This window comes from Balaenoptera borealis, assembly GCF_965194805.1.
Source record: "Balaenoptera borealis genome assembly, chromosome: 16".
Taxonomy (NCBI): Eukaryota; Metazoa; Chordata; class Mammalia; order Artiodactyla; family Balaenopteridae; genus Balaenoptera; species Balaenoptera borealis.
In genome coordinates this window covers 32,688,546-32,715,141 of record NC_138872.1, presented here as the reverse complement: position 1 = coordinate 32,715,141, position 26,596 = coordinate 32,688,546, and the positions used below count along the sequence as shown (strand labels likewise).

General features: G+C 38.4%; 1 long non-coding RNA gene across 1 annotated transcript in view; it reads left to right on the top strand.

The window, feature by feature from the left end:
* LOC309612914 overlaps positions 1 to 26,596 on the top strand; it is a 30,875-nt gene extending 4,279 nt beyond the window's left edge. Inside the window, exon 2 of the long non-coding RNA XR_014235405.1 lies at positions 1 to 26,596. This is a non-coding gene — a long non-coding RNA (uncharacterized lncRNA).

Here is a 26,596-nt window from a genome sequence, read left to right as displayed (position 1 = left end):
GTTTTTTATTCACTTTACAGAAGTATAGTTGATTTACAATGTTGTGTTAATTTCTACTGTAAAGCAAAATGATTCAGTTATACATATATATACATTCTTTTCATATTCTTTTCCATTATGGTTTATCACAGGATATTGAATATAGTTCCCTTCTTATACAGTAGGACTTTGTGGTTTATCTATTTTATTTTAAATTTTTATTGGAGCATAGTTGATTAACAATGTTGTGTTAGTTTTACGTGTACAGCAAAGTGATTCAGTTATGCATATACATGCATCTATTCTTTTCTTACATTCTTTTCACATTTAGGTTATTACAGAATATTGAGCAGAGTTCCCTGTGCTATACAGTAGGTCCTTGTTGGTTATCTATTTTAAATATAGCAGTATGTACATGTCAATCCCAAACTCCCAATTTATCCCACCCCTCACACACACTCTTCCTCTTGGGTAACCATAAGTTCGTTCTCTAGGTCTGTGACTCTGTTTTGTAAATCAGTTAATTTGTATCATTTTTTTAGATTCCACATATAAGGGATATCACATGATATTTGTCTTTTTCTGTCTGATTTACTTCACTTAGTATGATAATCTCCAGGTCCACCCATGTTGCTGCAAACGGCATTGTTTCATCTTTTCAGTGGCAGAGTAATATTCCATTGTATATATGTACCACATCTTCTTTATCTATTGATCTGTCGATGGACATTTATGTTGTTTCCATGTCTTGGCTATTGTAAACAGTGCTGCAATGAATATTGGGGTACATGTATCCTTTCAAACCATGTTCTTCTCTGGATATATGCCCAGGAGTGGGATTGCTGGATCATATGGTAGCTCTGTTTTTAGTTTCTTAAGGAACCTCCATACTGTTCTCCATAGTGGCTGTACCAATTTACATTCCCACCAACAGCGTAGGAGGGTGCCCTTTCCTCCACACCCTCTCCAGCATTTATTGTTTGTAGATTTTTTGATGATGACCATTCTGACTGGTGTGAGGTGATATCTCATTATAGTTTTGATTTGCGTTTCTCTAATAATTAGTGATGTTGAGCATGTTTTCATGTGCCTCTTGGTCATCTGTTTGTCTTCTTTGGAGAAATGTCTATTTAGGTATTCTGCCCATTTTCTGATTGGGTTGTTTTGATATTGAGCTGCATGAGCTATTTGTAAATCTTGGAGACTGATCCCTTGTTGGTTGCATCATTTGCAAATATATTCTCCCATTCTGTGGGTTGTCTTTTTGTTTGGTTTATGGTTTCCTTTACTGTGCAAAAACTTTTGAGTTTAATGAGGTTCCATTTGTTTATTTTTGTTTTTATTTCCATTACTCTAGGAGACAGCTTGGAAAAGATATTGCTGCAATTAATCAAATTGCTGCGATTTATGTGTTCTGCCTATGTTTTCCTCTAAGAGTTTTATAGTATCTGATCTTACATTTAAGTCCTTAATCCATGTTGAGTTTATTTTTTTGTATGGTTCTAATTTCATTTTTTCTACATGTAGCTGTTCAGTCTTCCCAGCACCATTTATTTTTTATTTTCTTAACATCTTTATTGGAGTATAATTGCTTTATAATGGTGTGTTAGTTTCTGCTTTATAACAAAGTGAATCAGCTATACATATACATATATCCTCATATCTCCTCCCTCTTGCATCTCCCTCCCACCCTCTCTATCCCACCCCTGTAGGTGGTCGCAAAACACTGAGCTGATCTCCCTGTGCTATGGGGCTGCTTCCCTGTAGCTATCTATTTTACATTTCCCAGCACCATTTATGGAAGAGACTGTCTTTCTTCCATTGTACAGTCTTGCTTCCTTTGTCATAGATTAATTGGCCATAGGTGTGTGGGTTTATCTGTGGGCTTTCTATCCTATTCCATTGATCTATTGATTTATGCTTAAATCAATAAAACATAAACATTGATTTATGTTTCTGTGCCAGAACCAAAATGTTTTGATTACTGTAGCTTTGTAGTATAGTCTGAAGTCAGGGAGCCTGATTCCTCCAGCTCCATTTTCTTTCTCAAGATTGCTTTTGCTATTCAGGGTCTTTTGTGTCTCCATACAAGTTTTAAGATTTTTTGTTCTAGTTCTATGAAAAATGCCATTGGTAATTTGATAGGAATTGCATTGAATCTGTAGATTGCTTTGGCTGGTATAGTCATTTTGACAATATTGATTTTTCCAATCTAAGAACATGGTATATCTGTTCCATCTGTGTCATCTTCGATTTCTTTCATCAGCATCTTATAGTTTGCAGAGTACAGGTCTTTTTTCTCCTTAAGTAGGTTTTTCCTAGGTATTTTATTCTTTTTGATGCAATGGTAAATGGGATTGTTTCTTTACTTTCTCTTTCTGATCTTTCATTGTTAGATTGTTAGTGTATACAAATGTAACAGATTTCTGTGTATTAATTTTGTGTCCTGCAACTTTACTGAATTCATTGATGAGCTCTAGTAGTTTTCTGGTAGCATCTTTAGGATTTTCTCTGTATCATATCATGTCATCTGCAAACAGTGACAGTTTTACTTCTTTTTCAGTTTGGATTTCTTTTTCTTCTCTGATTGCCATGGTTAGGACTTCCAAAACTATGTTAAATAAAAGTGGTGAGGGTGAACATTGTTGTCTTGTTCCTGATCTTAGAGGAAGTACTTTCAGTTTTTCACCATTGAGTATGATGTTAGTTGTAGGTTTGTCATATATGGCCTTTATTATGTTGAGGTATATTCCCTCTGTGCCCACTTTCTGGAGAGTTTTATCATAAATGGGTGTTAAATTTTGTCAAGAGCTTTTTCTGCATCTATTGAGATGATCATATTGTTTCTATTCTTCAATTTGTTGATGTGGTGTATCACACTCATTGATTTGTGAATATTGAAAAATCCTTGCAGCCCTGGGATAAATCCCACTTGATCATGGTGTATGATCCTTTTAATGTACTGTTGAATTCAGATTGCTAGTATTTTGTTGAGGATTTTTGTGTCTATGTTCATGAGTGATATTGGCTTGTAATTTTCTTTTTTTGCAGTTTTAGTATCAGGGTGATGGTGGCCTAATAGAATGAGTTTGGGAGTATTCTTTCCTCGGCAAATTTTTGCAATAGTTTCAGAAAGATAGGTGTTAACTCTTCTCTAAATGTTTGATAGAATTCACCTGTGAAGCCATCTTGTCCTGGACTTTTGTTTATTGGATGTTTTTTAATCATAGCTTCAACTTCAGTACTTGTGATTGATCTGTTCATATTTTCTATTTCTTCTTGGTTCAGTCTTGGGAGAATTTCTAAGAATTTGTCCATTTCTTCCAGGTTGTCCATTTTATTGGCATATAGTTACTTGTAGTAGTCTCTTAGGGTCCTTTGTGTTTCTGTGGTGCCATTGTAACTTCTCCTTTTTCATTTCTAATTTTATTGATTTGAGTCCTCTCCCTCTTTTTCTTGATGAGTCTGGCTAATGGTTTATCAATTTTACCATTTCAAAGAACCAGCTTTTAGTTTCATTGATCTTTTCTATTGTTTTCTTTGTTTCTATTTCATTTATTTCTGCTCTAATCTTTTTGATTTCTTTCCTTCCATTAACTTTGGGTTTTGTTTGTTCTTCTTTCTCTATGGCTTTACGTGTAAGGTTAAGTTGTTTACTTGTGATTTTTCTTCTTTCCTGAGGTAAGATTGTATTGCTATAAACTTCCCTCTTAGAACTGCTTTTGCTGCATCCCATAGTTTTTGGATCATTGTGCTTTCATCTTCATTTTTCTCTAGGTTTTTTTTGATTTCCTCTGATTTCTTCAGTGATCCATTGGTTGCTTAGTAACATATTCTTTAGCGTCCACGTGCTTGTGCTTTTTACAATTTTTCTTTTCTTGTAGTTGATTTTTAATCTCATAGCATTGTGGTCAGGAAAGATGCTTGATATAATTTCAATTTTCTTAAATTTCCTGAGGCTCGCTTTGTGGCCTAGCATGTGATCAGTCCTGGTGAATGTTCTACGTGCACTTGAGAAGAATGTGCATTCAGCTGCTTTTGGATGGAATGCTCTATAAATATCAATTAAATCCATCTGGTCTAATGTGTCTTTTAAGGCCTATGTTTCCTTACTGATCTTCTGTCTGGATGATCTCTCCATTGATGAAATTGGGGTGTTAAAGTCCCCCACTATTATTATGTTACTGTCATTTCTCCTTTTGTGGCTACTAGCATTTGCCTTATATATTGGGGTACTCCTATGTTGGATGCATATATATTTACAATTGTTATATCTTGTTCTTGGATTGATTTCTTGATCATTATGTATTGTCTTTCTTTGTCTCTTGTAACAGTCTTTATTTTAAAGTCTACTTTATCTGATATGAGTATTACTACTCCAGCTTTCTTTTGATTTCTATTTGCATGGAATACCTTTTTCCAACCCCTCACTTTCAATTTGTATGTGTCCCTAGATCTGAAGTGGGTCTCTTGTAAACAGCATATATATGGGTCTTATTTTTGTGTCCATTCAGCCAGCTTATGTCTTTGGGTTGGAGCATTTAATCCATTTACATTTAAGGTAATTATCAATATGTATGTTTCTATTGCCATTTTCTTATTTGGTTTGGATTTGTTTTTGTAAGTCTTTTTTCTTCCCTTCCTATTTTTTTCTCTTCTCTTGTGATCTGATGACTAACTTTAGTGTTGTGTTTGGATTCCTTTTTCTTTTTTGTGTGTGTATCTATTGTAGATTTTTGGTTTGTGGTTACTATGAGGTTTTGATATAGCAGTCTATATATAAACAAGATTGTTATAAATTGCTGGTCTTTTAATTTCAAATCCATTTCCAATATCATGCATTTGTGCTCTCCTCTTCTCACAATTGCTGGTTTTGATATTATATCTGTGCAGATGATTTCTTACCTTTGCTTTGTGTTTACCTTTACTGGTGAGCTTTTCCATTCATAATTTTCTTGTTTCTAGTAGTGGCCTTTTCTTTTCCACTTAGAGGAGTTCCTTTAGCATGTGTTGCAAAGATGGTCTTTTAGCTTTTGCTGGTCTGTAAAGCTTTTGATTTCTTCATCAAATCTGAATGAGAGCCTTGCTGGGTAGAGGATTCTTGGTTGTAGGTTCTTCCCTTTCATCACTTTAAATATATCATACCACTCTTTTCTGGCCTGCAGAGTTTCTGCTGAGAAATCAGCTGATAACCTTATGGGAGTTCCCTGGTATGTTATTTGTTGCTTTTCCCTTGTTGATTTTATTATTTTTTCTTTGTCTTTATTTTTTGTAATTTAATTACTATGTGTCTCGGCATGTTCCTCCTTGGGTTTATCCTGCCTGGGACTCTCTGTGTTCCCTGGACTTGGGTGACTATTTCCTTTCCCATGTTAGGGAAGTTTTCAGCTATTATCTCTTCAAATATTTTCTCAGGTCCTTTCCCTTTCTCTTCTCCTTCTGGGACCCCTATAATGTGAATGTTGGGGCATTTAATGTTGTCCCAGCAGTCTCTTAGACTGTCTTCATTTCTTTTCATTCTTTTTTCTTTATTGTTTTATGACAGTGATTTCCACCATTCTGTCTTCCAGGTCACTTATCCAGTCTCTTATGAGGTTACTGCTTTATTCCCTGTGTCCTGGTGCACACAGGACCTTGTGTATGCCCTCCAAGAGTAGAGTTTTTATTTCCCCCAGTCCTGTGGAATTCCTGCTGTCAAACACTGCTGGTCTTCAAAGCTAGATTCTCTGGGGCTTCTCCTCCCATTGCCAGACCCGCAGGCTGGGAAGCCTGACCTGGGACTCAGGACATTCACTCCTCTGGGAGAACTTCTGTGGTATAATTATTTTCCAGTTTGTGGGTTGCCCACCTGGCGAATATGGGATTTGATTTTATTACAATTGCTCCCCTCCTACAATCTCATAGTGGCTTCTTCTTTGTCTTTGGATGTAGGGTATCTTTTGGGGTAGGTTCCAGTGGGGTTTTTGTTTTGTTTTGGGGGGTTTTTTGGCAATGGTTGTTCATCAGTTAGTTGTGATTTTGGTGCTTTTTTAAAAAGGGGTGAGCTCATGTCCTTCTACTCTGCCATCTTGGCAGCCAATCTTTAATTAGACTCCATTTTAGATTGTGGTTTCTAGGTGTTAGGCTATCTGTTGGCTTAGCTGACTAATCTACCCCTTTGATAAGACTGGTTCTTATATTTTTCCTTTAAAAATACTGAAAAGAAATTTGTTGGCAGGGAGTGTAAGGGAGGGCTGAGGTTGCTCTGCCACAGTGAGGTGAGAGCACTGAGATGGAGAGGATATGTTTTGAAATCAAGACATGTGAGTTCTCCAACTTTGTTCTTTTTCAAAATAGTTTTGGCTATTCAGGGTCCCTTGAGAGTCTATATGAATTTATGATAAATTTTTCTATTTCTACAAAAAAATACCATTGGGATTTTAATAGGGATTGCACTGAATCTGTAGATTGCATTGTGTAATATCCTAACAATATTAAGCTTTCCAATCCATGAACACAAGATCTCTTTTTATTTATTTCTGTCTTCTTTACCCTCTTTCAATAATGTTCTGTAGTTTTCAGCATAGAAGTGTTTCATCTCCTTGGTTAGGTTTTTTCCCTAAGTATTTTATTCTTTTTTATGCTATTGTAAATGGAGTTGTTTTCTTAATTTCCTTTTCACATTGTTCATTGGTTTTCCCAATATTTTTTAAGTGTAGCAGTAGGAAAGTTGGTAGATGACATTTGTATTTCTTTTATCAATAAAATAATGTAGCAATGGAAACATTCAAAATGTTCTCTCCATACATTTTATTCAAAAAAATATCTACTTTCTTCCTCAATGCTCAAACATCATCTTCACCTTGATGGCATGGATTTTGCTTAATAATTTTTATTTATTATAAAAACTCATTATGAGCTTTTATTTTCAAACATACAGAAAAGTAGGAAAAATGGTATAATGATCTGCCATATATGCATTACCTACACTTAACAATTCTTAACATTTTGCCAGATTTACTTCATGTGACTTATTGCCAAGGTATTTGTAATAAATTGCAGACAATGACATTTTACCTCATATCACTTTCATGTGTATCTCTAAAAATAAGGACTTTCCCAACATAACCACTATATCATTATCATACCTAACAAAATGAACAATAATTCCTTTATATTACCTAATACCCAATCCATATTCGAATTTCCCCGATTGCCACCAAAATATCTTTTGCAGTTGGTCCATCTGAGCTAATACCCACCCAAGGACTACATATTGCATTTGGTTGTTCAGTCTTTCAAGTTCCTCTTAATCCAAAAACAACCAGACAGCACTAAGTTCAGGAATGTGTCTGGACAAGACAATGCTAGCCTGGGGAGGCAGAGGGGACACAGAAGGCTATGTTCATAACTGAGAGTACTGGGACCTGTTAATAGTATTGTATATCATAAACTCCAAGAGTGAGAAAATGCTCCTGGCTCTAGTGCAGAACTAACTATGTACGTCTGGAGCCAGAGAGGCAGGCTTCCAGAAGTTCTGATGGAATCCTCACTCATCAGATGTTGTCATCTGACACTGCATAGCTCTGTAAGAAGATTTAGTGCACAAGTTTATACCTCTGTGTGGCTCAGTTAATGTTCCTAATCTCTTTGCAGTGAATTCTGACTATGCCAATTCCTCTCCATTCACAAGATAAGTGAACCTGGTCGATTTACCCATCCATGTCTGTTTCTTGGCTTTCTGCCAATCTGAGCCCTCTAGTGTCATTTGTCAATTCTGTTGCTAGTCATTTGTCTTCCCAGGCTCCCAAACTTGAAATATTTGACTTGTTTTAAAGGAAAACTGTGTGATTTATCTTTAAGTTAGAAGCTCTTTTACAAATTTTGCCACCAGATAACCAGTGAACTCCTGTGTAGTCAAATGATTTTCATGCTCATGTTTTTAAAAATGTTCTCATGCAGTGAGCTACATCAATGGAGCATTTCTGGTTTCCACCTCTTTGCTGAAATGCCTCATCTCTGAAACAGTGATGGATGCATTTTTTAATGGGATGTTCAATACCCTTTCTGTTCCCCTCTCAAATCAAAGCAGATGATTCTTGGTGGCTACAAGATTTTTGATTATTTCTTTCCATTGAACAGCGGTTTTATTCAAGAAGGCATTATTGTTGAGACTATTATCTTATCTACTTCATCTTTCCTTTCATAGCTCATCAAAAAGTAGCTCTTGCATTTTATTACTGACAGAGTTTAACAAGCACTACAAGCTGGGACACATTAGGAACATCTATCTGTACTCTTTTCAAACTATAATGCAAATTTCCCATGTGTACAAATTGTTTTAATATTTCCAAAATCTCCAGAAATATTTTCTAGGTGTCTTCCATATATTTTCTGACCAAGGACTGCATTTTACTTTTGCTACCATATTGTTTCCATATATTCTTTCAATCACTTTTATTCCAGTAGGATGAGAGAGTGTTTTACACAATGGCATGTAGCTTTTCATCTTTTACTAATAAATAGAAAATATCAAAAGAGGCTATGTAAGTATTTGTCATTAAGTTTAATGAAATTTTGTCACATTCTGAATCAGGTTTCCCATGACTTCCAAAACAAAACGATGAAAAAGTATAGAGCTTTGGATTAGGCTCACTCTATTCCAGTATGACCTCATCCTAATTACATCTGCAAAGACCCTATTTCCAAGTAAGGTCATCTTCTGGGGTTCAAGAGGTTAAGACTTCAACATATATTGGGGGGAGACACAATTCAACCCATCACAGAACTCTAAATAGTTGTTGGAGGGATAACTATGAACCCTCCCAGCATTAACATCCTATATGTCTATAAATGAGATGAACCATGTGAAATTCTGTCAAATCAAGAAGCTACACATGTAAGATCACAGTGGCTATGCCTTTTGACTCTTGGTGTGGATGATGTCGACTGGAGATATCATTCTGACCTCTTGCTCTGTCATCAGATTTGGTTTCATCTGGACCCACTTGGGCTGACCTCTGGCTACTGTTAAATCAAAATGTGTAATTGTATCCTCTAGCCATAGGAGTGCTCTGTTCAAGGATCTTTCTTCCTACCTGTAGAAATAATTGATGTTCACAATAAAAGGCCAGTGACACTGCAAGTTCAGGGAATATCTTCTGAATTATCAAAGAACAACTAAATTATCTTCTGAAGAGTGTTCCTGTTAAATGTATTTGAGTAATTTCTTTGAAATTTGTAGTCTCAGGGTAAGCCCCTTAAAAACAGAGACTGAGACAGGATTTGGGTGTGCATGATTTATTGACAGTGACTCAGGAGAAGAGGAGTGAGAGAAGCAAAGGGGCAGAGGAAGGAGCTGAGCAAGGGTGTGGTCTCGGCTGGAGTCTAGCGTCAGCCTGGTCCACAGGGAGCTCTGAAGCATGAACTGTACCACATAGTCCCACCAGAGAGCAAGGGGCCTGGCCTTTTGTACCCCCATATCTGTCAGTCATCAGCTGTGGGCTGCCGGAGGAGTGGAGGCATAACTTCTCAAGCAAGGAAGCTCCTGGACGAGGAAAATTCTGCATAGAGGGGGCAACTGTGAGTCATTACCTGCTAACACTCACAGCAGCTGAGAGATGGTTACACTGGCTGTTAAAGGGCATCAGCATTCTGTACAATTGGTGATGTGTATGGAGTAGAAAGGATGTGTGCCTGGCATCATTATGGGCTGAATTGTGTCCCCCTCACCACCACCAAATTCACCTGTTGAAGTCCTAAGCCCAGTACCTCAGAATGTGACTGTATTTGGAGATATGTTCTTAAAGAGGTAATTAAGGTTAAATGAGGTTATTGGGTGGGCCTTAATCCAATAGGACTGATGTCCTTGTAAGAAGAGATTAGGGGACTTCCCTGGTGGTGTAGTGGTTAAGAATCCACCTGCCAATGCAGGGGACACGGGTTCAAGCCCTGATCTGGGAAGATCCCACATGCCACGGAGCAACTAAGCCCGTGTGCCACAGCTACTGAGCTTGCGCTCTAGAGCCCATGAGCCACAACTACTGAAGCCCGCGCGCCTAGAGCCCGTGCTCTGCAACAAGAGAAGCCACCTCAATGAGAAGCCCGCACACCACAACAAGGAGTAGCCCCCGCTCGCCACAACTAGAGAAAGCCCACGCACAGCAACGAAGACCCAGTGCAGCCAAAAATAAATAAATAAATTTAAAAAAAAAAAAGAAGAGATTAGAACACAGACACATACAGAGGGAAGGCCACATGAAGACGCAGGGAGAACACAGCCAACGACAAGCCGAGGAGAGAGGCCTCAGAATAAATTAACCCTGCTGACACTTCGATCTTGGACTTCTAGCCTCCAGAACTGTGAGGAAAATACATTTCTGTTAAAGCCACCCAGTCTGTGGTACTCTGTTATGGCAAACTAATACAGTCACCTATATTCATTAGGTCCCCGAAAGCTGGGATGTGTGACTAGCCTGGAAATCTTATCTCCAAACCTGCTAAAAAACCTTGACCATAGTGTTTCATTATGCCCACTGTCCAGAGGCCACCAGTAAACATAAACTCATCTAACACTCTACATCTGTGGAAACATGCTTACATTCAGGCATCTCATGAGTGTATTTCCCATACCCATATCAGGGTAGTTTATACAGCCAGGAAGCAGGCTTTGTTTTGCTAAGAATTATATATGTGAGAGCTCCTGCATTAGGGTGGTTTGAATAACAGTGGGAGAGAAAAGCAATTAGACCAGGAATGTTCACTGTCTTCTGTTTATAGAACGTCTTCACTCTGTAATGGTGTCAGGGGATATCAAAACGTCCTTGATGGACGAAGGCTTTGTAACAACACAATCTTACCCAGAGACTTATTGATGGTTGGATTATGATGAGAAATTACTCAAATAGTTGTTGATTCCTGTTGTATTGTGTGGGGGAAACATACGGTGCTCTGATTTTACCATCATCTTCAAAACAATTGGCAAAGAGTCACTTTTTGGTAAGGAACTGCTGTAGGTTTGGATACATGTCACTGTTTACGGAAATAAAGCTAATTTTTAATCACCTTTTTCATAATGGGAACAAAGAGCTGAGGAGACTGAAATTCCCACAAAGTCAATGTCCTTTCCTTTCCTCTCTTCCCTAGACCCTTAAGCAGATAGCAGTGCTGGCTCCTCAGAGTTTCTTCAGTTTTTATTTCCCTGTCCATTGACTGATGGAATACCAGTGAAGACGGGAAATGGCAGGCTCCAGAGGAAACAGGGGAGAATGGGGAGATGTGTACCACAAACTAGATCGTGCAATTCTCATTTCATCTTAAACTTGAGCTTCAGAGCCTGACTGGGGCCAGTGGCTCGAAGTCTCCTGCAGTTGGCCCCAGAAGCATCACCCAGGCTTCCTGACCTCTCATTTCTGTTCACGGGTCCTCAGATGAAGTCCTATACCTGAGGCAGATGTCCATCATTCCCTAGATTTTACCCCTACAGCTGCTCAGAATCTTCTCCCTTAACTCTGTGGGGATTTGGGGGGCAATTTTTCTGCCCGGGAGACATCTGACAATGCATGGAAACATTATCAGTTGTCTCCTGTGGGGGCAGGGGAGTTGCTACTTGTATCTAGTATATAGAGGCCAGGGGTGCTGCTAAACATCCTACAATGCATAGACAGCTCCCCACACACAAAAGAATTATCTGGACCAAAATGTCAATAGTGGGAACTCCCTGGTGATCCAGTGGTTAGGACTCCGTGCTCTCACTGCCGAGGGCCTGGGTCCGATCCCTGGTCGGTGAACTAAGATCCCACAAGCCACGTGGTGTGGCCAAAAAACAACAAAAACAAAAAAACCCCAAAATGTCAATAGTGCTGAGATTGAGAAACCCTGCTCTAACTATTCTTCATCAGAAACTCCCTGCTCCAGCCTTTTATCCTACCTTCACCTACATTATCCATCTATGCATCTATCCGTCCAGTTCATAAACACTCACCAAGTGCCTTGTCTATGCCTGGAACTATACCATTTACTTTCAAACACACATAGAACAAGAATGATAAAGTTTTTAATTGAAGTATAGTTGATTTACAATATTGTGTTAGTTTCAGGTATATAGCATATATATTCTATATATATATTCAATATATATATATTGAATATATATATTGAACTATATTCAATATCTTTTAACAATCTGTAATGGAAAATAATCTGAAATTCTTTATATATATATACATTATATACACATATATATACACACATATTTTATATACATATATATATTCTTTCAGGTGTACTGCAAAGTGATTCATATATGTATCACTTTAAGAATGATTGTTTTAAACTATAGATTGGTAACTAATAAGGGCAATAATTCAGAGAGTGACTTGACTTTAGATACTTGTTGGAACTTTGTGTGTGATGGATGGGCTGGGCTAGTGGGATGCCTACTCAACATGGTGTTGGCTGGCTCCCCTCATGCATTGCGGTCAGCTCATGGTCAATGACCTCACTCACACTGTTGATGACTGGCTGTCGGCAGGGACAATAAAGGTCCCTTTGTCAGAGTATGTGTTGCTCATCCTTCAGTGGGCTCATTCACATAATGGTTGTTGTAGCGTTCCCAATAAGGTCATGTAGGGCAAGTTTCATTGTGCAAGCACTTTTCAAGCCTCTGTTTGCAATGCAAAGTAAGTCACATGGCCAAGCCAAATTTCAAGGGGTGAGAAATAAACTCTACTTCTTAATGGGAGGAGCTAAAAAGTCACATTGCCAAGGGGTATGGATACAAGGAAAGGAAGAATTGGAGCTATTTTGCAATCAGTCAACAAAGAGTAATTTATTAATCTTTCTTTCTGGTTCCTATCCATGACCAAATACTGGGTTCTTCCCAGTATTGGTTAACAACTATTTCTCACTTTCACATTACTTAAGACTCACCCCAACCCCATGTGGGTTGGCCAGGCAAGTTTGGTTTGTGCCGTTGTTGTTCTTAGTTTATAAGTGCAAAACTTGAGTCTCAGCAAAATAGAGTTTTAGCCCAAGTTCAGAAGCTAGTAAGTGACAGAAGTAGACCATAATAATGGCCATCATGTGTTGACTGACCACCAGGTGTCAGGCACTAGGCTATGGACTTTCTTAATCCTCACAACACCCCTCTCATGGATCCCATTTTACATATGGGTAAAGTGAAGCTCAGAGAGGTTAAGGAACTTGCTCAAAGTCACACAGCACATAGGGCTGAGACTTTAACCTAGGACTTAAATGCAGATTTTTCTGATGCCAAGACAAGTGATCTCTCAATATAACAGGGTCATTGTAAAAATTGGCTGAGCCCTTGTTGAACCATTAGGTGGCCCCATATCCATGGTAGAGCAGGGCAAAGCTATAGTTAGCTGGGGCCATCTCTGAACTAAAAGCAATTTCCCTACTGTCTAAGCTGGTACACAGGACAATTGAAGAGCAAGGTCCACCACAGCCTCAGTGGTGATGTGGTCTGGTGGGACTTACAGAGCCCACTACTCTTTCTTCATGGAGATAGAGGCTCAGGGTAAGAACCTAGATCTCACATCTGGTGACCTTTAACAGCACCCCATCCTTTGATCAACACCCCAGCTTAGGTGACGTCTGTTAGTATGAATGATAGAGCCTCATCTGAGGTTGCAGGAGAGGCAGCTGGGAGAAGTAGTAGTTTTGCTCGAACTATTGAAGTCAAAACTCATGGAAACAGGAGGAAACACAATATTCTTTTTCTTGATATATTTTTCTACTTACAAAAAGCATATGTAAAACACTGAAAACATACAAATAGTATCTTTCCAAAAACTCCAAATCATCTTCTTCTAATGTACCCATTATGAATATGGCCATGTCTACTTTCCCCATGTTTCTGTATATGTAAACATATATAAATCATATATACAAATATATGATTTGTAAATATATTTTAAATATATTTAAATAACAAATATTTACCATTTTTATATAAATATATTAAATATTTTAACTTTGTATTTTAAATATACAAAATATTGTTTTTTAATATTTAAATATTAAAATAGAATATTCAAATATACAAATATATGATTGAATTTTGTGTATAAATATTTAAATTGTATATTACAAATAAAATTTTAATATTATAAATATTTAACATTAAAATATTTAAAATACAATATTTAAATACACAAATCTATGATTTATAAATATATTACACAATGTAAATTGAATATTGCAAGCATGTGTTATGTGTATGGAATAATTTACAAATTTATATCTGCCTATATAATTATGAAAAATCAGGACCACCGGTACCTTCTGCTTTGCAGTCTTCAATCTACTGTGAATATTTCCCCCATAAGTCAACATTCTAAATCCATCATACTGTCACACCGTGATCATGTAGCTGGATCCCAGGGTCGGATGTTTAGGTGGACAGACTTGCAGTTAGTTGCGTGTGGGGATTTTCCCCCCCTTATCTTTGAGGCAAAGAGTTGGTCTGGGGTGACCAGATGGAGATGAGGACTGAGAAGGAGAGCAAAAACCTCTGTGGCTTGTGCCCCCTCCTCATGCCTTCTTCTCCCTCGAGCCCACACAGGGACCCACATTCCTTGAGTTAATTAGAAATGCTTGGGGAGCACAGAGTGACTGTGGAAGATTAAATATCTCAAGGTTCCATGGAACATGAAGTTGCATGGGATTGCTAGTCTAGTTGGGACATGGAGGCTAACATTTGTATGCTAGATATTCAAGAAAAATTACAAGTGCAAGGTATGCTTGAGGCTGATTGGCAATTTGAGGCTATATGCTGATTTTTTAAACAATAAGATTGAGAGTCCTCATCCTTTCTCTTTTAGAATACTTCCAGGAAGAAGGAATATTAGTTTCTTCTACAATTTGTATCTCAGCTTGTCATCATTCATGTGGCCAACAGACAGTATGTCTTACCCCAGATGCTCTGTGAATGAACAGCACTTTCCAGCTGTGGCTTTAAGCCTTCTTAGTACACCTGAAGCTCACTTTTGCTCATGTGTCAGATGTAATGAGGAAAATACTTTTTTTTTTTTTTTTTTTTTACTGTTTTGCATTTTTCTTTTTTTAAAAATATCTTTACTGGAGTATAATTGCTTTACAATGTTGTGTTAGTTTCTGTTGTACAACAAAGTGAATCAGCTGTAAGTACACATATATCCCCATATCCCTTCCCTCTTGATCCTCCCTTCCACCTTCCCCATCCGACCCCTATAGGTCGTCACAAAACATCGAGCTGATCTCCCTGTGCTACGCAGCAGCTTCCCATTAGCCATCCATTTTACATTTGGTAGTGTATATATGTCAATGCTACTCTCTCACTTCGTCACAGCTTCCCCATCCCCCGCTGTGTCCTCAAGTCCATTCTCTACATCTGTGTCTTTATTCCTGCCCTGCCACTAGGTTCATCAGTACCTTTTTTTTAGATTCCATATATGTGCGTTAGCATACGGTATTGGTTTTTCTCTTTCTGACTTGCTTCACTCTGTATGACAGACTCTAGGTCCATCCACCTCATTACAAATAACTCAATTTTGTTCCCTTTTATGGCTGAGTAATACTCTATTGTATATATGTGCCTCATCTTCTTTATCCATTCATCTGTCGATGGACATTTAGGTAGCTTCCATGTCCTGGTTATTGTAAATAGTGCTGCAGTGAACATTGTGGTACATGTACATTTTTGAATTATGGTTTTCTCAGGGTGTATACCCAGTAGTGGGATTGCTGGGTCATATGGTAGTTCTATTTTTAGTTTTTTAAGGAACCGCCATACTGTTCTCCATAGTGGCTGTATCAGTTTACGTTCCCACCAACAGTGTAGGAGCGTTCCCGGAAAATACATTTTTAAACTGTTTGCAGTTTGAGCAACAGCTCAAACTCAGAAAAGTGAGCAAAATGTGCAGGGTGAGATCTATTGTTTTGTTTAGCCAAGTGTCTTGATAGGTGGGGTTCGTAGAGAGGGTAAATATCCCTGAGGGCATAATTTAGGTGAGAGGGGTGAGGATAAGGAACAGCTAAATCATGCTGCATAATAATTTGAGAGTTGACTGCTGGGGCCTGGGGACTGTGGGAGGATGGAGATTGTGGGAGGATGCAATCAATCCCAGAGAAAGGGGGGCCTATGGAGGAAATTCATAAGCTACTCAGTTCCGTGGAGGTGGCATGCATAATGGGTGACCGAGCAGAAGTCAAAGAGCAACACCTTAGGTGGGTCCTCCAGAAGCTGACCCTGAGATAAGAATTTGAGTGCAAGCAAATAGTAACTAGACTTATCATGGTGATAATTTTTTTTTTAGCCTTTTTTTCTTTTTATTTGGTTTCTCCCCTGAATCAACATTCCTCTCCCTTCCTTTCTCTCCACCCAGATTACCCATATTGACAGCACAGTTTGCATCCTTCCATATTTTAGTGTAAATATTTTAAATATTCCAAATTTTCCTTCAAAAATTTAAAACCAATTTGCTATCTTACTAATGAAGTATTAAAGCAGCTATTTCACAGGGTAACATATTTTAACTGGAGCTTCTTTTATTCCTAGTGAGTTTATTTTTTCAGATCATTAATTCCTTATATTACTCTTTTTAAAAAAAAAAAAACAAATGCTCTATTCTTGTTTCAGCCCTATTTCTTTTTGCATTTGGATGCAATTCCTTTTCTTATTAATTTTTAAAATGTCAAACAGGTTGCAAATGTTCTTTCTCAGTTTTTTGCACACATGTAAAGTTTGGCCAATTTTTTTCTTATTGTGGTAAAATATGCATAACATGAAATTTACTATCTTAACCATTTTAAAGTGTACAGTTCAGTGATACTAAGCATATTCATATTGTTGTGCAACCATCACCACCAGCCATCGCCAGAGCTCTTTCCATCTTGCAAAATTGAAACTTTGTCTCCATTAAGCAATAATTCCCCTTCCCCCTTTCCCTCAGCCCCTAGAAACCACCATTCTACTCTGTTACTATGAATCTATATTATATGTAGATATCACATACAAATGAGGTCACCCAGTATTTGTCTTCTGTATCTAGCTTATTTCACTTATAGTATAATTTCCAGGTCAATCCATGTTGTCACAAATAGCAGGATTTTCTTCTTTTTTTAAGGCTGAATAGTATTCCATTGTGTGTATATATAACTCATTCATCTGTCTATAGACATTTAGTTTATTATTTCCATAAATTGGCTATTGTGAATAACACTGCAATGAACATGGGGGTGCAGATATCTCTTCAAGATAGTGATTTTATTTCCTTTTCATATATACCCAGAAGTGGGATTGCTGATTTTTTGGAGGAACTGTTTTCCATAGTGGCTGCACCAATTGACATTCACACCAACAGTGCACAAGGGTTCCCTTTTCTTTACATCCTCACCAACACTTGTTATTTCTGGTCTTTTTTATAATAGCCATCCTAATAGTGTGAGGCGATATCTCATTGTGGTTTTGATTTGCATTTCCCCAATGATGAGTGATGTTGAGCATATTTTCATGTATTTATTGGTCATCTCTATGTCTGCTTTGGAAATATGACCACTTTTTTAACATAGAAAATTTAGATACTTTTCATTAATTTTATTAATCTTTACCTCTATGCTTTCTTTCCCCTAAGATAATATATTTATATTTATATTTACTTTTTCTGCATATTTTCATTTTTTAATGTTAAATACTGACTTATTTGGAAATTTATTTTTTTTAATTATGTGAGCTGGACTCCAATTTTATATTATATTAATGCAAATACTTTCTGTAAAAAGTAAGCATTTCCCCTAAATCTAACTATTCTCTTTCTCAACTCTGCTCTTTCAACTTTCAAGATTTTTAGTTTTGTTACTTTTTGAATTGGCTATTAGTATTTATAATTGAGTAAATTAAGTTATATGTAATGTTATACCTCCCCCATTTAAGATTCGAGCTCCAGATAATGGTTTAACCTATGATGTAGATGTCTTCTTTGTTTGAAATGACTTGTATTATTTTTCTCCAGGTAAATACCAAGAAAACCAGACTTGGTCAAACCAGTGGTCCATTCACTTCATCTTTGAAAATCTTTCCAAGCGGTAGCTTTGAAAGACTATAGCCTTTAAAGATTGTATGATTAAAAAGTATAGTCTTTATCATATAGTCCTTCTAAGTTGTTGGGTTTCTGGAAAAAAATTTCAGTACCTCCTAATAACGTGTTAGATCATGGTGATAATTTTGTAATGTAAAAAATAGCAAATAACTATGTTGTACACCTAAAATTAATATGTCAATTACAATTCAATTTTTAAAAAATTGAAAGCAGATTATTAGGGAGGTGATCCTAGGAAACATTGGTAAGGGGAGTAGGGTGAGTGATGTAAAGATGGCAGAGAGTGGTAATGAGCAGGATGCCACTCTGGGCAACTGGGGCTCAATCTTGCTGGGAGACAGCACTGAACACACCTCAGAGCTATCCCACTAGAGGGGCAAAGGGGCTTGGTTATTTATCCACCAACTCTTATACATCATCAGCTGAAGGCCACTCCCAGGAACACTTACTCCCCAGAACTTCCAGCCTCCACCAGTGTGGAAAGAAATCCTTCAGGCATACATATGATCCAGCAATCCCACTCCTGGGCATATATCCAGACAAAACTATAATTCAAAAAGATACATGCACCCCTATGTTCATAGCAGCACTATTCACAATTGCCAAGATGTCCACCAACAGATGAATGGATAAACAAGATGTGGTACATACACACAATGGAATACTACTCAGCCATAAAAAGGAACAAAATAATGTCATTTGCAGCAACATGGATGGAACTAGAGATTAACATACTAAGTGAAGTAAGTCAGAAAGAAAAACAAACACCACATGATATCACTTATATGTGGAATCTAAAATATAACACAAATGAACTTATCTACAAAGCAGAAACAGACTCACAGACATAGAGAACAGACTTGTGGTTGCCAAGGGGGAGGAAGGGTGAGGGAGGGATGGAGTTGGAGTTGGGGGTTAGCAGATGCAAACTATTATATATAGAATGGATAACAAGATCTTACTGTATAGCACAGGAAACTATATTCAATATCCTGTAATAAACCATAATGGAAAAGAATATTTTTAAAAAAGAACATGTATATATGTATAAATGAATCACTTTGCTGTACAGCAGAAATTAACACTACATTGTAAATCAACTATAGTTAATAAATAAATAAATAAATTCATTCGTCCAATCCATGAAAAAAGAAAGAAAGAAAAGAAGGAAGGAAGGAAGGGAAAGAAGAAAGAAAGAAAGAAAGAAAGAAAGAAAGAAAGAAAGAAAGAAAGAAAGAAAGAAAGAAAGGAAGGAAGGAAGGAAAGAAGAAAGAAAGAAAACCTTCAGGCATAAAGGCACAAGAACTTGCAGTAGAATGCAGTCAGCATGTCCTAGAATGGTGAGTGCCAACTTGGGCTGGCCACTGATGGTGTCTGCTGCAAGCAGCTGAGCCTGGGACTCACCAAAGGAACACAATCATTAATTGCCTTGATAATATAGTCTCGTTGAAGATTGGTCACGCAAAAGCAAAAATGGAAAGAAAAAAACCAACAACTAAGATTTATGAGGTTAAATTCAGGATTTAGGAGCCCCAGATCATCCAGTTCAAAACCATTATTTTACAGGAAACCATAGCCCAGAGGATTTCATGACATCTTTTGTCCATACGGTCAGATTATACATACAGCAAGAGATTAGGAGGTGAGGCCAAAACATCGAACCTTTCACGCACCTGGAAATCCATGAAGGAAGTGATTTCAGTGGCCAGGAGAGATGGTTGCTGATAAATTCATAGAATGAGCCCTTCTAGGTTCCCATTCTTCACATTTAATCTGTATTTGCAGGGCTCTTACTATGGCCCAGGCACTGTTCTAGGTGATGAGGACACAACAGTGAGCAAAGCAGGCAAGCTGGTGACTAACACAAATCCTTGAGCTTGTCTTACAGAATAGCAGATAATGGAACAGCTTGTTTAAAAACAAAAACAAAAAAAAACCCTGCTTGTAACCTGCCTTTACTGATTAAGCTCACTTTAGTTTTTTGTGTTGTTTTGTTTTGTTTTTTCCTTTAACTGCATACCCTCCAAGCTTCACGTAGTTTAAGTAATATATCACAAGACCCCTTAACCACCCCTATAGATAACAACTTTGATGTATGGGCCACTATAGTAACAAAGGGTTTAAGTTGTTTTCCAGGAACTTGGAATCAGTCCCTGTTCAGTTCAAGCCAGCTAAAACTGGTTGGGACCACTGACCCTAAAACTGGCCCTGCACAGGTGTCCAAAGAATGACCATTTGATGTCAGAGGGCCAAAATCTCCACCCTCAGATCATGCTAAGTGCCTCAATTTTTGAATACGCATCCCACGAAGAAGCATGTAACTCAGATAAGCTTGTGTAGAACACAGATTACCTCACCTTTTCCCTACCTTCAACCACACTTTCCCACCCTAAGACCATATTGCTTGTCCCATAAATGCCCCAACCCTCTCACTATCAGAGAGGTGAATCTGAGACTTCTTCTCCTGGCTTGGCTGCCTTGCTCTGCTGCAAAACTAGGCATTTGCCTAGCTGTGCATCAGGCAAAACAAACAGGCTCAATAACAGTATCAATAAATTAAAGCCAGCCAATTATCCTGATACCTTATGCATTGAATTCCTGGAAAATACCTGCCACCCCCAGCCCATACCTTCTGCAGGTCTTGCATGGGCTGGGTACAAGCTGACCATTTAAAAGGACAGAATAGTTGGATGAAATATTGATATCAGGAATTATTGGCCTATTTTAGAGATGGAACTATCATGGAAATTATTTTGCTACTGTTTATAAGCTGTTGTGAGAATCTCAAACCATGAAACTGCCACAGGTGACAATGGCATCTTTTGTGTCACACATGGAAAAATCATCTGCATGCCCTCCCATGCCTTGGGTCCAGCAACCCACATCTTCCCTAAAAGCTATTGTAGCAGGTGATGTCAGTGCCCCACCCATCTCTCCCTGACCCTCGCCATTCCTGTGCATACAATGGCTTCCTAGATCAAGCACTTGTGACTCTGCCTGAGAGCTACATCTGGCTGCAGGAATGTTCTCAGCCCACTGGCACAGCTGGTAGGATGTGCTGGAAGATTTGATGCCCCCAGAGGCTCTTCTCAGCCAGTAACAAAGCAGGTTGGAGGAACTTCCTCACCTCTTAGTAGTGACAACTCTAAGGAATGTGCTCTCCATAGTCTCCCAAGTTTCTGCAGGGGGATTAAACCCCAATAGCCCCCAGCAGCAACCTGCTCATTAATACACACTTTTCTGTCTCACCTCACTGTGCCAAGGCAGGTTTGTCCTTGTCTCAGTGTCTGCTTCTGGAGGAGCCCAACCTAAACAGCAGCTTAATGGATTAGTTAAGTTGAGTCTTCCTTTAAGTCTTCAAGTCTAGTTCTTCAGACTCCAGTGTAGACAGGAAGTATTGATAATTTTCACAGAGGAATTTAACATATGCAAATGACATTCAAATCAAGCCCACTCAGTTGGCAGAATAAGAAGTACTATTATTTCTGCAAACCTAATAATGCTGACGCCCACCAAATGCCAGAGCAAGAGACACTGTCAAAACAAAGATAACAGAAACAAACCCTGCAAAACAATCAGCCCTGGCCAGTGTAATCGCCTCCCAGGTGAATAAGATGAGTTCTGATTTCCAAAATGGGTAGAGGGAAAGTGAGAAATGTTTCAGATGTCTTCCCTCTGAAAAACCCTCCGCCATCTTCACCGGGTTATGTTCCCACTCCCTCAAATCTCTCTCCATCTCCATAACAACCTCTGTCCTATACTAAGTGGTGAGATTCTTACAAAGAAACAATGACACCCTGTCCACCTATTGTTGGGCAAGGCTCACATCTAAGACTCATTCCTGATTCCTCTTTCCCCCACCACCATGCATCCAACTCACCAGCAAGCCCCACTAGTCCTACCTCTAAAATATATCCCAAGGGCCCCATGCCTCTCACTTTCCAGCCCTACCACCCAAGTCCAAGTCGCCATCAGCACCCCCACCTAGATTACTGTATCAACCTCTTACCTGGCCATGTCTGCTCCAGGAGTCAGTTTTGGTAGTTTGTGTCTTTCTAGGAATTTGTCTATTTCAGTTATTTAATTTGCTAGCATACAGTTTTTTATAATTTTCTCTTATAGTCCTTTTTATTTCTATAAATTGGTAGTTATGCCCCCTCTTCATTCTTGATTTTAGTAATTTGGGTCTTCTTTTTCTTGGTCAGTCTAGCTAAAGTTTTGTCAATTTTCTTGATTTGTGTTTGTTGATTTTCTCCATTGTTCTCCTATTCTCTATTTCATTAATTTCCTCTCTAATCTTTGTTATTTCCTTCCTTCTATTTGTTTTAGTTTTAGTTTGCTCTTCTTTTTCTAGTATCTTAAGGTGGAATTCTATTTTAATGTAGGCATTTACAGCTATAAATTTTCCTCCAAACACTGCTTTAGCTTCCCTACATACATTTTGGTATGTTATGTTTTCATTTTCATTCATCTCAAAGTATTTTCTAATTTCCTTTGTGATTTCTTCTCTAAATAACACACTGGTTATTTAGGAGTGGTTGTTTAATTTCCACATATTTGCGAACTTCCCAAATTTCCTTCTGTTATACTGTAGTTGTGAAACCGAGCAGGACCCTATGGGGCTCCTGAGCACAAAAGCCTTTCTGTGTCCCCCATTTCTTGTTTGCAGGAAATAGGCTTCGTTCAGCCTCAATGACCTTCCCTGAGTTTCAAGGGGCAGGTTCAAACATTTGCTAATTAGGGAAGGGAGGGGATGTGAAGACAACAGAGGAGCAGTCAAGAAACAACAGTGCAGCCTTGGGGCAGGGTCCTGGTTCCACCTCAAGGGATATACATAACAATATCTTTGAGCTGTTTTGCAGGTACTGAAACCCCTACCAGGTGGGAGAAGTTAGCTGTATGCTGCCTGCAAGCACGTAGACCCCAGACCTGTTAGAACCAGATGGTTGATGTTGCTGACTCCCAATTACCTCACCATCAACCAATCAGAAGAATGTCCATGAACTGATCATGCCCTCCTCTTTGAACCATTAGTATAAAACTCATCACTACCCCCTCCAGGTCAGGACACACAGTTTTGAGGGCATTAGCCCACTGTGGCCCCCTTTGCCTGGCAAAGCAATAAAGCTATTCTTTTCTACTTCACCCAAAACTGTCTCCAAGATTCAGTTCAGTACTGGTGTACAGAGGCCAAATTTCAGCTACAGTTGGAGAACATACTTTATATGATTTCAATTGTTTTACTTCTATTAAGGTTTATTTTATCCCTAGTATATGGTCTGTCCTGGAGCATGTTCCATGTGTGCTTGAAAAGAGTGTGTATTCTACTATTGCTGGGTAGATTACAGATGTCTGTTAGGTCTAGTTGGTTTATAATGTTGCCCAAGTCTTCTATTTCTTTGTTGATCTTCTGCCTAGTTGTTATATCCATTATTGAAAGTGAAGTATTAAAGTCTCCAACTATTATTGTTCAATTGTCTATTTCTCCCTTCAATTCTGAAGGTTTTGCTTCATGTATTTTGGGGCTCTGCTGTTAGGTGAATATATATTATAATTGTTATACCTTCCTGATGCATTGACTCTTTTATCATTATAAAATGGTCCCCTTTATCTAATATTTTTTACTCTAAAGTCTATTTTGAGTGGTATTAGTATCACCACTCCAACTTTCTTAGGATTGCTGTTTGCATGATATATCTTTCCCCTCCTTTTATTTTTAACCTATTTGTATCTTTGAATCTAAAGTTTGTCTCCTATAGACAGCATATAGTAGGATCATGGTTTTTTTTTTTTTATCCAGTCTGACAATCACTGCCTTTTTCACTCCATTTGCTATTCTATCCACATTTAATATTATTGATATAGGTAGATTTACATTTGCCATTTTACTTTTCATTTTCAGTGTCTCATATCTTTTTTGTTCTCTGTTCCTCCTTTCCTGCTTTCTTTTATATTATGTAAATATTTTCTAATGTAACATCATAATTCCTTTATTGATTATGTTCACTATATTTTGAGTTATTTTCTTAGCTGTTGCTCTAGGGCTTACAATATACATCTTAACTTGTCAGAGGTACCGACTCTTCAGCACACCATGCATTGGGTTTCTTTCTTTCTCTGTCGCAAATTTCCTCATCCCCTCCTAATTTTCAAAGGTCACCTCCCAAATAAACTACAGGCACTCAAATCCCCCTAGAACCTAAGGGAAACTCAACCTAAGATGAAAGGTTCAGCTCGAGCAGGGTTAATGCTCTCAACCTCCTGAGAACTAACAGGAATGAAGGAGAAAGTAAAAAAGAAAAGAGTTTCTATTTCTCCCCCCCTCCAGGCAGGACACAGAACATGCTGAACACTGAGAAAGGAGGCAGAGTTGTTCTGACATCCTGAACATACCCGAAGAAACTGGGTCCTTTTGAAAGAGGAGGGAAGGGGACACGGCACAACCTTTAAAAGAATGACGTAGCCATAGGACATGACAAAAACTGGTTAGAACCAACTAGGCCCAAGATGGAGGAATATTCAACTTCCAGTAGACCTTGAGCCTCATTATATGCTCATTGTAATACATTAGCTGAATGACACACCCACCAGTGCCATGACAGTTCAGAGCTAACCATATAAGACCAAAAAGTGGGCAGTGGTCCAATTCCTGGAAATCCCCACCCTTTCCCTCAAATAGTTGGAATAATCCTCCAACTCATTAGCCTGTGAAATTACCCAGCCCATAAAAACTAACCAAGCCATATTTCTCAGCCTCTCACCTTCTGAGATGGTCCACACTCTGTGGGTAGAGTGTGTTTCTCTCTAAATAAATCCACTTCTCACCTATAACTTTGTCTCTCACTGAATTCTTTCTGTGATGAGACATCATGAACCAGAGCTTCATTAAGTCCTGAGACCAGGTATGTGATCTCAATTAAAAGACTGTGGGTTCAAGTCCCAATCTGGTTTTGGTCAGATCCGAGTCCCAGTCTGAGTTGCACAGTTTCACTTCCATCATTTATTATAGGAAGACAGAACTTCAACCTGGTGTGTCTCAGCAGGTGCAACAGCTGTGGCTTGGACAGGTTTGTACACTGTGCCTTGGGCCACTGCAGAAAGATAACCATTATGTTTTCTCTATTTGGGGCCAGCCAGTTATAGCCCTAAACCCTTCTTGGAGTGGCTGGGCACAAAAGGGGTGCTGCCCTGAGGCATAGGTAGCCACCACCAATCCTTTTTAAATCTATAGCTAAAAAATGAAGCATACTTTGACTTTCAAACATGGCATCAGCACTCTGCCACCTTATAGTCAAGTGCCATTAGCCAGATTTTTCATTAAGACCTCAGGCTTCAAATAATTTGGGAGACAGTTTGATAACAAAGAAAGAGTAATTGCCAAGCAGCATCTGATTGAGGGGCCAGGACCTGTAAAGAAGATTGTCTTGAGATCCTTGACAATACACTTGACCAAGTTACTAAAACTTTATGAACCTCAACTTCAGAATCTATGAAATAGGTAGAATGTTACTTAGCTCATAGGGATATCATAAGGATTAAATGAAATGGTACAAATAAAGGCTCAGCCACAATACTTGGTCCATGGAAAACTTTCATAAATGTCATTGATGATAAGCTACTTATAATCCTCCCCACAATGTTGTAATGGTCCATTTTAAATGTCCGTCTCTCATGAATTGGGAGATTGGGATTGACGTTATATACACTACTGATACTATGCATAAAATAGATAACTAATGAGAACCTACTGTATAGCACAGGGAAATCTACTCAATGCTCTGTGGTGACCTAAATGAGAAGGAAATCAAAAAAGAGGGGATATATGTATACGTATAGCTGATTCACTCCAATTTAAAAAAACAAACAAACCATGAAGTGTAATAACAATGTTGAGTAGATTAGGCACAGTCATCAATACACCTCATGCTTATTAAAGATTTGTTTTCATACTAACAAGGGTAGGGAATGATTTACTTACCCTTGCATATGTTTTTGGTGAATAAATAAAAGGATAATTCCAAGCAACTGAGTTTTTTCTGAGTCCTTTAAGTACTTGAGGCCCAAAGCCCACAGGATAAGGAAAGGGAAGGGAGAGGAGGGGGAAAAAAGAGAAGGAACTATCTCTGAGCCCTCTGTACAGCAACTTTTCCATTTCCCTAAATGCCTTCTGGTTATGTTCTCAGGGGCTACCACACCTCCCCCCACAGTGTCTCATCAGAATCTTAATCATCACCAATTGCCAATTTCACAATCTTAACAGTTTGACAACAGAAATCAGCTGTCAGTGATGCAGAGGAGACCTGTTTTCCTCTCCCACCCCATTCCTATTCTGCAACCACCACACCACCTCTCCTAATCCAGGTGATACGGGCAAGGCAAAGGAGAAATATCAGTTACTCAATGAGGAGACAGGCTTTCTGGGGACACTCAGCAAGATAACAGCAGGGCAAATGAGGGAGTTAGCCCACCACCCAGGAAGAGCCTGACAGACAGGAAAGAAAGAGAGAGAGAGAGAAAGAAAGAGAGAAAGAAAGAGA